Genomic DNA, 17,030 nt, shown 5'->3' on the forward strand with positions numbered 1-17,030 from the left:
AGATTCAAACCTACATTTTTAAGAAACTCTACAGTTTACATTTTAAGATTGAATAAATAGATATGTAGTTAATAAAATGGTGTCTTTCTGGCCTTACTAGTACTTATGTGTTTACATTTCCCAATATGTCATTGAACCATCCTCTGTATTCATTATATTTTCATTTTCTTTCTAGTAATGCAGTTGGCAGAGTAGAGTCAAAGGTTTGCTTTCCAAGGTGACATTCTGAAGTCGATAATAAAACACATGTCCCATTAATGCTTCTTATTAGTATATCCTCTGTTTATTTCAGTGTTACGGCTGTGACTGAAGACATCTGTAATGGCTTAATGGTTAGAGTAAAGCGAGCTTTATACAGAAACTTAACGATTTCATTTTTAATCAACAATTAGAACGGCATCTAGGAATACTGAGAAAATACAAACTGAACTGCAGGTCACTGAGAAAAATGATAAAAAGGGATTTACTCAAGAGCAAAAAACGCTGGGGAATAAAAAAATACTTCTTTAACACCCAGGTTATTCAATGCGGCTTTGGACTATTGACCATTAGACAAGTTAGACTATTGAGAGATGGCATTTTAGCCACAGTTAAAGAGTTATAAATAAACATTGGTAAACCTCATCCAAAAGTATACAATAAATTAATAGCCACAGTGGAATAATATATATGTAAAGTGGTAAGGTTTAATGCACATATATATATATATATATATATATATTAGTACACATTAGCATTATCTTTAAAGAAAGGGGAAAAAAAGGAAGCAAAACATAGTACAGTATTTCAAACAGGATGGACATGCACTGGGAATAACAAAAAGCACTCACAATCTATAGAGCTTCTAAGAGCTCTGCTGGATGATGCAAAGGGTTGAATGAGGCATTGGTCAAGTTAGAGCAGGAGTGCCCAAAAGGTAGATATCCAGATGTTTTAAAACTACAACTTTCATGATGTTTTGCCATTTGTAGGCATGCAAAACATCATGGGAGTCATAGTTCTAAAACATCTTTGTATCGACCTCTTGGGCACCCCTGAGTTAGACTAATGGGAGATTGCATTTTAGCCACAGCTATGAGTTGAATGTTTCTCAGTTCTGCCAGTGGTTATTCACTAAAGTGAGAAAAGCTGGAAGAATTGGTGACATCAGTTTAGCTCTTTTGGCCTTAAATTTGAAATTCATTTTGAATTCACGCTGAATTTCAGAAACTTCTCGCTTTAGTAAATAACCCTGTTAGATGTGATGGTAATTCAAGGTGCATTTCAAATTTTAGATCAAAAATAGCCAAATAGGCCTAACATTTTAAGTCCTAATAGAATTTCCAAAAGTTTTAATTTATTAAATACGTTTTGGCTGATAATACTAAAGTTCCACAAGGGAACAAACTAGAGTGCTAAGGAGACCTCTAGTGGTGAAAACACACGGTAACTATAGAAATAAATAAGAGTTTAGACCAATGAGCCCCGAGGGGCATATACTATATTTATATATCTCCAACAAATTCCGCAGCGCTTTACAGTGGGTGGACGAACAAACATGTAGTTGTTATCAGCAAGTTGGACACACAGGAACAGAGGGATTGAGGGCCCTGCTCAATGAGTTTACATGTTACATGCTAGAGGGAGTGGGGAGTCTAGAAGAGAGGTCCCTCACTAAATAAATAAATAAATAAACTTTAATGCTTAAGTAATAAGTAATTAAAATCTAAATAATGAGAGACTACACAATACACATTAAAAAGCCATTTGGCTATAATGCCTGTTAGCGACAGGCAACGCAAGCCTCTATTGAAATATATAATTAACTAGCCATAATACAATAAATCCTAAATGCCATTTCTCAGAAGGAGCAATTTGCCAGGGTCTTATATAAGGTTTCCTTGATGCCGAAAAGATCCAGAGATAATTGTCTCGTTAAGTCTAATAAATCATTTTAAATAGATTTTGTGAGACAGATCTTCTGATGATATACCAGGTGGAAATGGCAACAACATAAACAGTATGGAACAAACTCAGCTGTGAGTCTGTAATGACTCTAGTCACAAAGTAAATATGAACAAAAGTACAAAATAACAGGCCAAGGAAAAGAAAAAGGTGATTTAGTAGATAGACACCAGTATAAACATAAGTTTTACTTCAATAGTATACTGAGACTACGGGAAAGGCTGGCTATTATACCATGTAGGAATATGTTTGCTTAAAATGTTAAATTACCCTTAAATTTCAGTCATTTCACACATCAGTGAATAACTTAACAATGTGTGTATGAGTAACATTTTCAGCAATTTTCAGTGGTTTTCTGCAGTTTCTCAGAGAATCAGGGCAATAGAGGAAAGTACTGGCAAAGCTATTCACTAAAATTAGAATTTCGGGAATATAGAGTCAATTCAAATAGGGTTATTTACTTAAGTGACAACTGTCAGGAATTCAAAGGGAATTAAAAAGGGAATTTAAAATTTAAGGCCAAATTAGCTAGACTGAAAGCATAGCTCACTTGGAATTTTTTATTTATTTTAGTCTTAAATGTGAAATTCATTTTTTAATTATTTTTTAATTAAAGACAAATCTTACTTTAGTAAAAAAAATTTTTTTTAAAAAGCCTCAAATGTGAGTTTCACATTTAAAGTCAAAATTTGTGAACTGCAAATATGCTCCCATTTTTTTTGTTGCTATTTTTGCTTATCATTTTCTATAATTACTTTGAAATCACTTTGAATTACCGAACGTTCTCATGTGTGAATAAGACCGAAATTAAAAGGCTCATCTTCAGGACCATTAGTAACTATTTTTCACTAATAACAGGTAGGTGTATTTATAATATAAAAATGTAACAATTACTCTTTATTTTCAAAGAAAAAAAATACTAAGAACTATAACATAGGCTCCCATTTTATTCATTTGTATCAGCATCAGCAATGATCCCACTGTGTTAGAAAAACCTTTCAAATGATTAATCTACCAAAATTCTTTTTAATGGTGAATTCTGTAGATAAATAATTTGAATTTTTTTTAGCAGATTGAGAACTGATGCTGATCCAAACAAAATTAATTGATGCCATAGTTTGTTAATCAATGTAAATTTTGTGTCATTTAAAATTTTAAATTCACCTGATTTAATTCATGGTTTTTTTCAGTTGCTATAGAATAACATTGCTAAAGCATTAGTATCAAAGATAAGAGAAGTAGCATTTTTTTAGTATGATACATTAAATAACTTCACATCAAGCAATATAGATCAAAAGTCTGGCCAGCCATTACCCACCAATGAACCAAAACATGTAGAACTTTATATTTATTTTATTTTTTTTCAAGGTCTAAAAAATTAGATTAAAATCCCTCAGTTAAGTAAATTTATAATGATCTCATAGCAATTATAGGAGCCTTTGAATATTACTAAAGATATTCTACACTTCTACAAAAAATATCTAATAATTATTTTAAAGTATTATTTTCTCCAGCCAAATAAGAGCAAGAATAAGGGCGGGAATAAAAAAATACATATATATCCAGACTTCACCTTAGCTTTTTTTTTTAAACCATACACAGGAGATCCTTACCCCTTTCACACCAGATGGTGCTCATTTGTACGACAACAAAGCTTGAAACACCTGTTCAATTTGCAATTTAAAACTAATTTAACAATGAGCAAAAAACAGAAGGAGTAATGTATTTAGCGTACAAATTAAATTATAACAAAATTAAATCTAAACCAATTTACATGCAACAGACATAGCATTACACGGTTTAGTGTTTTTTGTTTTTTTACATAGATAAAAGGAATTTCTTTGGGTAAAATGATAAAACAACTTTTTTTTTAACTTTTCATATTCATGATGTAATTGCTTAGATGTTTGATAAAAATAATAACATAACATTTAATTTTGAAAGCAATATCTTCACTAAACTTATTCTCTGCTTAATTGTTGCAGTTATTATTTCTTCATAATTTTAATTGAATATAATATTAGAATTTGTCCAACAAAAAAATTTAGATTTAATAAAATCTTTGATTACACTCCGAAAATAAGTTACAACTTACCTTTAATAAGAAACAGATTCTTCTGCCATCATCCATTTACGATGCATCCAGTTTGAATCTTCGTATCTAAGTGTTAAAGAATACTGTTTTAAATAATTTTTTGTACATATTTATTTCACTATTACACCTCGGTTTTAATTTACTTTGTTTACATTTTTATTTTACTATTACATCACCATGGTCCAAGGGCTGAGCATTTCCTAATTCTTTTTAAATGGGGGCAATGATAAAAAAAAGCTGGATGGTTGGTGGATGAGGATGCTTTGGAAACATTGCGCAAATTGTGAAACATTGACAAAATATAGCCCAAATCAGTAGTGGAACTAATAAAGCCCTGGTACAAGAATTGTTTTTGGGTCCCCTCCTCTAGAGCAATAGTGTCCAAAAGGTAGATGCCCATCTGTCATTCCCATCCTTGCTTGGGTCTTATTTGTGAGCAGTGTTTGAATGCAAGCCTATTTTGTATAGAGTATGTGTGTCCATATAGGTGTTTATGTGTATGTACTGTTGAAATTGGAATGCACTGGTGTACTTTTGTTTGCATTTGGATAGAGGGTGTGATTGTATGCAGTGTTGGCTTTTGAATACATGTGTGCTTTTGTAAGTAGTGTTAGTGTTTGACTGAAGGGGTATTTGTATATAATTTTACAGGGAGTGTTTGTATGTAATGTTTGTGTTTGAGTTCAGGGGTATGGTTTTTATGTACACATATACACTGCCACATGCATACATAGTTACACAAATATACATACACATTAACATACACAGATACACTCATATAAACACACTGGCACATACACACACATTCAGATATACAATGACTCACACATTGACACACATAGATACACACACTGAAACATACTGAAACACACTGAAACATACACACACTCATGTACACAAACTGATATAAACACACACTGACACATTCACACACATTGACACATACACACAGTAACACAAAGATACACACTGACAAATACACACACCTTGACACACAGATGCACACACTGACATACACACACTGGCACACAGATTAAAATATACAGAAACTGACACACAGATACCCACACTTACATATGCACACACTGACACATACACACATGTTGACACACAGTTACACACACTGGCACATACACACACCTTGACACATAGATACACACACTGATATATACACACGCATTGACACACAGATATACACACACTGTCACATACACACACTGACACACACATAGATACTTAAACACATACTTGACATAATTTTTATGTTTGCAGCCACCCTCCTTCTAGCACACCTCTTATATATAGATGAGTGACTTTTTTGGCCGAGGCTGATAGGAGTAACTATGCTGCCTGTTCTGCCTCTTGCTTCTCGCCCTCCCACGCAGCACTCTGTATGACCTGCTCTCACTTCCTACCAGGCTGCTGATGTGAAAGGTGTCCAGTCGCACTGTTAAAGAGCCCTATTTAGCAATACCCAACACAAGGATATGCTGATGGGTCTCCCAGTGTGCGTCCCGGGTGCAGCTCCACCGACAGTAGTTCCTTAGCTTTCCCAAATCAAACATAACATAAAAAACCTGCCTCTGACACTGCACCTCTGCAAGACTGTACTCCAACTAACCTCCCAGAATACCATATTCAAATTAGCACTTGCAAGCAACTTGTTTCAGTTTTCAAATATATCCATCCATACATCGATCAATACATCCATCCACCCATCCATTCATCTAGCTAATTGATGGGGAGGTATTCAAAGATCAAAATACCGAAATACAGATTCCCTTAACCAGGGATCCCGGCCGACCTCCCCTGGGCCCACCTGAGACTGGAACAGTGGATATAAGCACTAAGCGTGCGTAATGCGCAACAAGAAACGATAAAGGTGGAGCTAGAGTCTCATTCTCCCCTTTTCCCCCGTAAACCCCCCAAGTTCTCTCAAGCGCAACCCCCAAGTACTTACAAACTAGTTGTTACCACTTCTAGCGAATACACCCCAAGACTAGCTAGAAAATCTAGTAAGGATGCGAATATAAGGTAAGGTCAACAAGCTACCTAACCTCATAGGTTCCTACCTGCTGCTAATGTGGAGAGAGGTCAAAGGCATACCGCCAGCACCACATACTGCAACAATGAAACCTAGCCCTCTGGGCGCATATCCACTGCTACTGACCAATCGCTTCAAACAGCAAGCTATCCTCACCAAGGATCTGGCGGTTCCCCTATTAAACCCCAAACCATGTCCATGATCTGGCTAGATCCCATGCACTACTGTGCGCCAAGTGCCCCACATTGTTGCACTCCCAGATTTACATGCCCTATGCATATTATAAACTTTACCACTGTACTTTTCATAACTGTGCATCTTGTACAGACACATTTGACCTAACCGAGATTACAAAGGGGTCCCCCGCACCTCCCAGATGGCTACACTGTTTATAGCTACCAATGATGCACCACCCCTGGAACCCCCACCACAAGGCCTAGGATCTTGGGGACGTGCACACCCCACATACGGCAATATCAGGGCTCCATAGCTCAGGGGTTAGAGCACTGGGCTTGTAAACCAGGGGTTGTGAGTTTAAATCTCACTGGGGCCTCTTAAACTCCCACATCACACTCTTTCCAAGTCAATCACATTGAAGGACCATGGCTGGTGTACTGGTAAGGAAGAGGTTTAGCAGCATGTAAACCAGGGTTCGAAACCCAGCAGAGTCAGTGCCTCATAACAGTGATTGAAACAGAGCTAAGATGGAGGGGCCCAGTTGTTTGATGAAGAGGTGTAAATTTCTTTCATTTAAATACATAAAGGGAATCAACACAGTATATTAGAAGAAAAACTACCACAACAAGAGGACATAGTCTTAAATTAGAGGGACAAAGGTTTAAAAATAATATCAGCTAGTATTACTTTACTGAGAGGGTAGTGGATGCAGCTGAAGTGGTAGAGGTTAACACAGTGGGGGAGTTTAAGCATGCGTGGGATAGGCATAACTATAAGATAAGACCAGGGACTAATGAAAGTATTTAGAAAATTGTGCAGACTAGATGGGCCGAATGGTTCTTATCTGCCGTCACATTCTATGTTTCTATGTCTATGTTTCTATTTATGCCCTCCAACCTACAAAACATGATGGGTAATAATGTATGCTTAGAAGTAACTTGCTGACCAATGTGTGACTGCCAGTATTATGTGTGACTGCCAGTATTAAGTGTGACTCCATGTTTACCAATATGTCACAAACATCTGTACTTGTGTAAATGTGTTATATCTGCACCTTACAATAAAAATTAAACATTTTAAAAAAAAGAACAAAATACCCTGTCCAAAAATGAAATTTGCAGAAATCTAGATAACTTAGGTATTTAATATGTGGCATATGGTAATATTGTTTGCTGCATTTTTTATTTTTTTAATGAATTGTGTTCAACTGCAATCAAATAATTTATAGTAAAGGACACTATAGTCCCCAAAACAACTTTAGCTTAATAAAGCAGTTTTTGTGTATAGATCATGTCCCTGCAGTTTTACTGTTCTCTAACATTTAGCGGTTAAATCACTCTGTTTATGCAGGCCTAGGCACACCTCCCTGCATGGGACTTACACAGTCTTCCTAAACTCTTCCTGCAAAGAGTAATCTAATGTTTACACTTCATTTATTGCAAATTCTGTTTCATTTGGAATTTCATATCTCCTGATCTGTTAATAGCTTGCTAGACCTTGCAGGAGCCTCCTATGTGTGATTAACGTTCAATTTACAGAGCAGGAGATACAATTGTTTAAAGTATGTTACTATCTAACTGAAAGTGAAACCATTTTGTTTTCATGCAGGCTGTGTGAGTCACATCCAGGAGAGGTGTGACCAGGGCTACATAAACAGAAACAAAAGTTATTTAACTCCTAAATGGCAGTGAATTGAGCACTGAGACTTAAGAGGCATGAGCTATTTACTAAGACCGCTCCATTTTGGTGAATATAGTGTCCCTTTAAGTCACTTTCCTGAGAATTATCTTTCATTTATACCATCACCAAGTTTGTGACGTTATGGGGTCTATTTGGGGGCCTATCCATTACATTGGGAATGTCCCCAATTACTTTTTTAGACAGATTTATGTAGGGATAAAGATGTCTCACTGTGTGGTATTTTATCAGCCCTCCTATCTGAAACACCTCAATCAAGACATGACATTTGGAGGTACATATACTTACAGGTGTGGTATTGTGAGCCTTTCTATGTATCCATTTAATCTCAAACTTCTGCTACAATATGTAATAATATTTTATCAGCATTTTTCATGCACATAATTCACTATAAAATGTCAAGTTATATTGATCATGTTTTGAATAAATTAATTGACAAGCATCTAAATTGTTTCTACATTATTGTATATTGGCAATTCTTAATTGCACATAGCTACTCAATCTATGATACAAAAAAAAGTGGTCATATCTTACCAACTTATTTTTTATAGGCATGAATATAATTCTTCCTAAATATATTGCTGAAAATATTATCAAGCGCTCAGTGCAAAGTCTTACATTAATCAACAAACAGTTCTGAGTTTGAAAACCTCTGTGGATGATTCTCAGACAGATGATCCCGAAATATATAAGACACTAAAATGTGTTCTGTAAAGTATGTCTCAAGGGAGAAAATCAAATTTGGATAAATTGCTGTCATTTTGTATTATTAGATATTATATCTTCCAATTTCAGTTATTTTATGGGTGCTACTCTAGTTATTTTAGACTCACTGAAAGGTAAAATGTGCCTACAAATGACAGGCTGATAACAACATTTTGGCAGGTTTGTAAAAAAGAATAATTCTTGAATAAGGATTGTGCTATTTGTGGTGGAACATGGACCAAATTATGGTCAGAACTGGACAAGCCTTGGACTAAGCAGATGTGTTGCACTTCAAACAGGTGTTTGACTGTGAAAGTCCAGTAAGATTTTAATATGGGAAAGAATATACACCATCGAAGCGATTTAAGGTACATGGTTTAGTTACTTTGGTCTGAAATTTGAAATTTCCTTAGATTTCTCTTGGATTACCAATAATTCTCATTGTAGTAAATAATCCTGTATGTGCCATTTATCACATTGATTTTTTCATATATTATTCCAAAAAAAAATCTCATTCTTTGTTCACTTTTAATACAAAAGAGTTATTATTTTGATATTGTTTTAATGTTGTTAATGACAGTTTGTTATATTAAGTTTTTCATTTTGTGTTTGACAACTGTAAGTACAAAATCTTTAATTAACCCTAACTCTATAAACACAGTAAAGTATACTTAGTGGCATAATACACAAATCAGAATAATTTGTTAAAAAAAAAAAGTACACACTAAAAAACAGCACCCCCAAAAATCTCCAGTTTTAAACCCTACAAGGTCACTCAAAATCACCCATCCCGGTAAACAAACACTGGGACCCAGCCACACCACGTGGCCCTACCGTATCAAGCCAACTAATCATGTAACAGAGACAAATACAACATTTTAATAACCAATTTAACTAAAACTACTATATAAAATCTCTTAAGCGTTAATAGCATCCACATATTACATTTCAATTTATGTACAATTAACTAGTCTAGGTCAGCTTATTTAAAGGGACATTCCGGACCCCTAAAGTGCTTGAGATTGCTGCAGTGATTTTTGTGTGAAGAGTGTGTCCTTTTGTTCATTTTAGAAAAAATGCAGATTTCAAAAGAAATTGGCAGTTTTTTTTGTTTTTTTTAATTAACCTGGTTACACCCACCTTGCTTTCATTCAGACAACAGGTTCTGCTACTTCCTGGTTTCATTAGCTCAGTGGAGCTAGCCCCAAGAGGCAGACAATTGCTCAGAGCACCTGCCTTGTAAAGACTGCTCATTGAGCTGCATTGGGAAGTCTGCGATTGGACAGACACAGAAAGCATGGGCAGGGTTAGAAGAGGAAGGCTTGCAAGTCTTTAAATATAACCGCAATGAAAAAATGTCCAATTAAATGCATGCATGTTTTCATTGGGGTTATATCTACTAAACTTTAATCTTTATTTTAATTTGTAGTTGAGCAGTGAACTGTCTATTTAAATATGATTAATATGAACCGCTTCACTACGAAGCTGTTTGAGAAAAAAAACACCACCAGAATTCAAGCATTAAGATAGCACATTATTTAATGGAAAGAAAAATACAATTTTGGCTGGACAAAATAACTTAAAAATTAATTTGCCAAATAAGGAAGTTACAGATAAGAAACATGTTCTGAATAAATAACATTCCTAAATATATAGATATGGGTGGAAAAATCTACCCTGGATGAGTGGAAAAAATGGTTAATTCAATAGAGTTTTAAAATATAAGAAGAAGTCCTCAACTGGTAAATGAGCTCCCCATTAGAGCTCTGGAATAGTAAAACTTTGTTTAGGGCAATTCCCCTTATACAAAGTATTCCTAAATATATAACATAGATATTTTTACCCATTTACTCTGTAATCCATCATGTATATGTTATATTATGTTCTCACTGATAGACACATAAACATACACACTTTCATACATGAACACAAATACACGCACAAACACACAGATGCAGAAAGACTGACAAATAAAGAGATACAGTTACAATGCGTGTCTCTGCCTGTATTCACTTCTCTGCTGTGTGTCTGTATGTGCATGTCTTGCATTTTGTACCTGTGTATGTGCCTGAGAGTGTGTGTCTGACCTCTCTGACTGCTCCATTCCGGTCCCTGATCAGCTATCAGCCGGAGGTACAGGTTTGCACAGTAAGAAGCGCAAAGTCAGGCAAGAAGACATATAGATCTCTCCACCAGCTGGGTAGCTGCAGGGGGTTCCAGCAGAGTCAGCACTGTAATATTTGCACTTTCTTTGCTGTCTTGGACCACAAAGTGGCAAATTTCAAATTAAATAAATTTGCAATAAAATATTTGCGTGTAATATTGAAAAGCGCATATACACAAATCCGGGATACTGGTGCATACCCAGGGAATCATGTATACAAAAGTCCCATAGTGAAGGGGTTAGGCTAATTAACCTTTTTTTTCTAAATGTCACTGTTTGTTACTTATTTAATCACAAAATGTTTCATCGATGTTTCAATGTTTGTTTTGTTTTTTAACCCAGAGTTATATTTGAAGTTGTTAACTATTTTCCTGCGATATTATTTATTGATTATCAGGAGTGTTTTCAAATTCATACACAGAAGAAATAAATGTAGGAGCTCTGCTTCGAGTAGAATGGGATACGCATGAAAGAAAGTAGCATGTATCATGAGTAGATTGTTACAATGATAGATTTCCAGCAGTGTTGTCACACTTCCTGATTTCATTAAATTCCTCTAATTGGCTTCAGAATTTTACATGGTGAATCTACAGTGCCATATCCATATTGCACTAAAAATCGTTTAATGTGTAATTTATGAATTTTGGATCATATGTGTCACATCCTAATCTGATATATATTATTCTACCACCAACTTCCCTTTTTAATAAGCATTTTCCTGATTGGAAGATACACAGTGTAGTTCAGCCAATGGGAGATCAATGTGAGACTTGACTCCCCTTAACCACTCATGACCCACTTAATCACTTTTCAGTATTTGAAAGCCTTACCAAGGTGAAAAGGACAGATAAAAGGAGGACATTGATTGGCTGTGTTATAGAGTCATGAGAGCCACTCCATTCACACTGATCTCTTATTGGCTGAGCTTAGTACATCAGTCAATGTGCATCTAATGAGGAAACTGATTTATGAAAACAGGAGGCAGAGCAACAGTGCAAAACTCTCCAAAACTAGTATTTTTTTTTTTTTTTTTTTAGTAAATGCAAGAGACTTGAATGTGAAAATATAAATTGTATAGATATAAGGCCAAAATTCATTTAATTCTTAGCTGGCAACTCTCTACTAACCCACTAACTTGTAGCCTAAAACAGTCACGTTTGAAAAACAAGTCCAACATGTCCTACATTTTTCACCTCGGTTGTCTCCTCACTACGACTCACAGTTTTGCAAAACCTTAATAGACTAATGAAACAGAATGCTCTTGCTATTGTAAACACTTTACAAATAAAATTATTTTTTTAAATGAAGTTTTCATTGTTAACATTGTTTAAACATGCTTTCATGTATACCACAATTGCTGCTCATAAATTGAATTTACTGTAGCAATATTGATATGCAAATACAAATAGTATTTAATCTAGTATTGTTTCAATCTTGGAATTTTTTTCCACAAATATCTTGAGCCTTTTCTCTGAGTAGTTCAATGTTGTCAAGGGAAACCTGCTTTGTTATTTTGGAATAAAGCAATTCAAAATGGAAACATTCTGCGTATTTTTTTTTTAGAAATCTATTCTTCTCAAGATCAGCTCTGTATGAATTTACAACTCTGGCGAACAAATACAATTTGAATTCCATATGAGGCCTCCTCACTAAACAATAATCTGCTGTGTATTAAGCTTTACTAGATAGTTTATTAGTAAAAATGTTAAACACTGTATTTGGCAGCTAATGCGGAAAAACATCTAAGCAGTGTTACAAAACGTAAACATGTGAACAAGATGGCTGTTAAATGAATTACACAATACATAGTTTTACAGGTATCTTTGTAGTTGATTAACCAGTCCAATAGTCAAGTAAAAAGGATGTAGAGTGACAATAAAAGCATACTGCCATTTAAAATAAGAACAAATGTGCATAAGAAGACACATTTATTTATAAAATATTTTACTAGGGAGGATACATTGAGATTTCTCTAGTTTTCCGAATACACAGAGCTGCTCGAATATACTCGCTTTGGTGGGTGGTATATTGTCCACCTGTCGAATGCAGAATGATCTGAATTCCTCTGTGTTATGAAGGAGGATATACTATGAAATACAACACATATAAAGGCAGATTAGTGAGTAAATGTCTTGGTGTTATATAGAGAAGGTCAAAAATCATTGTGTGAAGAGTCTTTGGCCATCATCCCCTCAATTTGTTAGAAACCCTTTTCGAGCAGTTTAATAAAAATTGGGTCTCTTCCCGCATTTAAAGCCCACACCTCTGATACCAACTCATCTAATGGTGAAATTAACTTCAAAAATTAACCCATAGAACTCTCTCAGTCTATCACAGCTATATAAAGTTATATTTAAGTCAACTTCTGAATCTCGAAACATTTCTTTAAAAAAAAAAATGTTGACACAAATTTGGGAGAATGGTGCCTAAAGATTATCATTACAATAATCTGCAGTAATTATGGTGCTTAAAGAACACACTTCAGTTAAAATATAAGAATTATATATTCAGTGGTCCCATCTCAGTTAAAGTAAAAGAAGAAAAACTACCACAACAAGAGGACATAGTCTTAAATTAGAGGGGCAAAGTTTTAAAATAATAACTGAGGGGGGGGGCGGAGCCAGCAACCGAGCTGAACGGTCGCACAGCAAAAGAGCTCCGGCTTTTTCGGGCCATAAACTGCCCAATTACCGCTATTCCCAGCATATTGAGCTCCCCAACGAGACAACCAGCAACAACTAAGACAATGGGACAATGGGATCTCCTGCAGCAGACACGTGAAACTGCTAGGCCCAAGATGGCCGTTTACATGGACAACTACTCAGAGATGTCGGACGACTTCTCCTCGGGAGAAGAGGCGACGGACCTCACCCCGGTACCAAAGCAGAAACCGGTAACCCAGACAACGGATGCATCTCCGGTGACTACAGGGGTACTGAAGACGCTCCTTGCGGACCTTCAGAAAACAATCCAAGCAGACGTCGCCACGATCCGCAACGAAATACAAGGCCTGACAGGCCGCATGGGAGCGTTGGAGGTTACCACCGGTGCCTGTACCGACCAACTGACCTCCCTCCAGCAAGTGGTTCAGGAGCTTCAACGGCAGAATGAGGCACACGAACACCGCTTCACGGCCCTGGAGGACGCACGCCGGGCTAATAATGTAAAGATTAGAGGCATCCCAGAGGCCACTCAACAGGCCGAGTTGCCGCACCTGCTCAGGCGCCTCCTGACAGCTCTGATACCAACGAGGCAGACCAAAGCAGTTGCCCTAGATGACTTCTTTAGAGTCCCGAAACCAGCCTCGGCGCCCGCCACAGCACCACGAGACCTCATTGTGAAGTTCCAGCATCATTCGTCCAAAACCGCAGTACTAGCGGCGACCAGAGACTGCTCCCCATACACGTTTGAAGGGATGGATTTATCCTTCTATACTGACCTCACTGGGGGCACCTTGGCATGGCGGAGGTCGCTCCGACCTTTCACAAAGCTGCTGCAGAAACGAGGAGTCACTTATAAATGGCACCAATCCCGCACAATGAGGATACAACACGGAGGGACTGACCATAAGGTACGAGACCTTCAGGAAGCCAAGGCCTTATTGCCGACACTGGGACTCCCACTGGACGCTCTGACTATTGACGAGCCCCGAGGAGTGAGCCAGCCGCAGAGCAGATGGAACCCTGACAGGATCACACCCTTTGTTCCCCGACGACCTGCAGTAAACATGACCGGGACTGAGCCCACCTGAGGCCCCAGGCTGCCTATTGCTTTACCACAGGCCTTTATGGCACCAAGTTACCTGTTTTAACAGTTAGAGTATATAAGTTAGAATATACCTTGAATTGCATGTTACTCCCTTTAGGAGAGGTCAACTGACCATACCACCCCCCCCCCCCCACCCCCCCCCCACCCCCCCACGACCCTTTAAAGTGCCTAGGCTTAATTCGGACACGCACAGGCTAGTCCACTATCGGCACGGAACATACTTAGCCTCACCCAGTGAGCTTGGGGATATCGTACGGCTACCCACATTAAGCCTCCGTTAAGCCGTTGTATTTTTTCTTAGCGATTTTAGTAGAAACGTTCTAGTCCTTAATTTTAGTTATAACTTTTTTCAGTCTACTATGAGAATGGACCGAGGCGCTACACACTGCAACTGGTACATGACATACTTAAATGGCCAGGACACCTCCACTACACATGGTCGCATAAATATAAGGGTTTAAGCACTAACCTGGTTAGCACAACACATGATTTAACTGCGAAGGTAGCAATGATGTTTTTATAAGTTATAAGTTATGTACTATGTATATCAATTTTTTTTTTTCTGTGAAGAGACTAATCTTACCCACAGTCCGCATCCCCCAGCCTCTTACACTACACTAGGACACCCACCTTGTACGACTTATGCATACACGGAGCACTTCAGCAGCGTTCTGATTAGAGGTTTAACCACTTTAACTAGCAACATGCAACACAGCGACACAGAACGTAAAGATTTATACCGTAGTCTTGTGCCCATTGCAGTGACCACAAACCTTGTTACATTTAATCCCTGTGCAAACACGGAAATAACCATATAAGCATGATCTCTACCAAACAACGCAGAACAACCAGTAAATATCTAGGTAGTAATTATCCAACACTGAACCTAGCTATGTGTTAGCTTTTATACAAAAATGTGCACTGTTTCATTGCCATGACTGTACAATAACAATGATGTGCTTAGGCTTACAAACGCTGTTGTGGCGATGTAGGCTGTCTTGTAACTTTCATGCACGCAAAAAATAAAGAATTAAAAAAAATAAATAAATAATAACTGAGAGGGTAGTGGATGCATGGAATAGCCTTCCAGCTGAAGTGGTAGAGGTTAAAGAGTAAAGGAGTTTAAGCATGCGTGGGATATGCATAAGGCTATCCTAACTATAAGATAAGGCCAGGGACTAATGAAAGTATTTTAAAAATTGGGCAGACTAGATGGGCCGAATGGTTCTTATCTGCCGTTACATTCTTTGTTTCCATGTTTTTATGTTACTGTGCTCAGCTGCTAATGATGTGAATGCATTTGTAAAGGCTCACTAGTCTGTTTAAAGGAACACTATAGGCACCCAGACCACTTCAGCTCATTGAAGTGATCTGGGTGCAGTGCCCCTGTAGCCTTTAACCCTACAATTGTAATGATTGCAGTTTTTGATAAACTGCAATCATTACCTTGCAGGGTTAACTCCACCTCTAGTGGCTGTCTACCAGACAGCCATAAGAGGCACTTCAGGGTCCTTAGCAGACTATTAGTCCACCAAATGAACATCCTCAGAGTCAACCGAAACCCCATGGGAAAGCATTATACAATGCTTTCCTATAGGACAAGATCTAATACAAATGCACATTAGGTATCCCCCTTCAGTTCAAGTCAGCAGAAAAGGAGCAGAGGCATTAGAATCAGGCAAGTGATAAAGGGGTTTTTAACCCCTTCAAAACCACGGGGAGAGAGGTGTGCGACAGAGGGGGACACTATAGATCACTATAGTGCTAGGAAAACAACTTTGTTTTCCTGGCACTAGAGTTTCCCTTTAAAGCTAATTAGAGCAGGAGTAATGCAGCAATGTAGCTACCCACACTCCAGAAACAGCAAAATGAATGAATATTATGATATAGGTTTAGCAATGGATACAAATCTAGACTTTTGGGCATTTAATACAGCTTCTCTTTTAGTCCAGACGTTTTAAAAAACAGGATGTCTTACATACTAATTATACCAATTACTTAGAGCTATGTAAATATGATTTAATCATTTTGCAGCAGTTTGGAATTTTAACAATGTTTTAACAATGTTATAACAATGCAGGTTGTTATTGTTTTGGGATTTTCTCACTTTAAGCTATACGCTCTTAGTTTAAAAGGGCTATCCTACAACTTTGGTTCCTCTTTTTTGGAACATATTTTGCATTCTAAATTAGGGTCAGGCCCTTATCAGTTGGATAGTCCTTAATTAAGAGACCTTATTTCCTTTTCCTTACCCCGATTTAGAGTTTGAACTGGAACAGTTTCCTTAAGATATTAGGGCTTAATTTTTGCTTGTAGCCTCGGATTGACATAATACAGTGTTTCATCAAGATAGCCATCTTCTCACCACCAGAAACACATTAGCCCTGCTACAATAACTCAAGTATTTTAAATACTGTATTTTTGTTTTAAAACCC

At 37.1% G+C, this 17,030-nt stretch overlaps 1 protein-coding gene across 1 annotated transcript in view; it reads right to left on the reverse strand.

The window, feature by feature from the left end:
• The window catches only part of DRD2 (dopamine receptor D2), a 272,797-nt gene that overhangs the window by 208,266 nt on the left and 47,501 nt on the right, over positions 1–17,030 (reverse strand). The window contains exon 2 of the mRNA XM_063437078.1: positions 4,040–4,105. The gene's annotated coding sequence lies outside the window, so the exon portion shown is untranslated. The remainder of the gene's footprint in view (positions 1–4,039; positions 4,106–17,030) is intronic.

The sequence above is a fragment of the Pelobates fuscus genome, chromosome 11, assembly GCF_036172605.1.
Source record: "Pelobates fuscus isolate aPelFus1 chromosome 11, aPelFus1.pri, whole genome shotgun sequence".
NCBI lineage: Eukaryota > Metazoa > Chordata > Amphibia > Anura > Pelobatidae > Pelobates > Pelobates fuscus.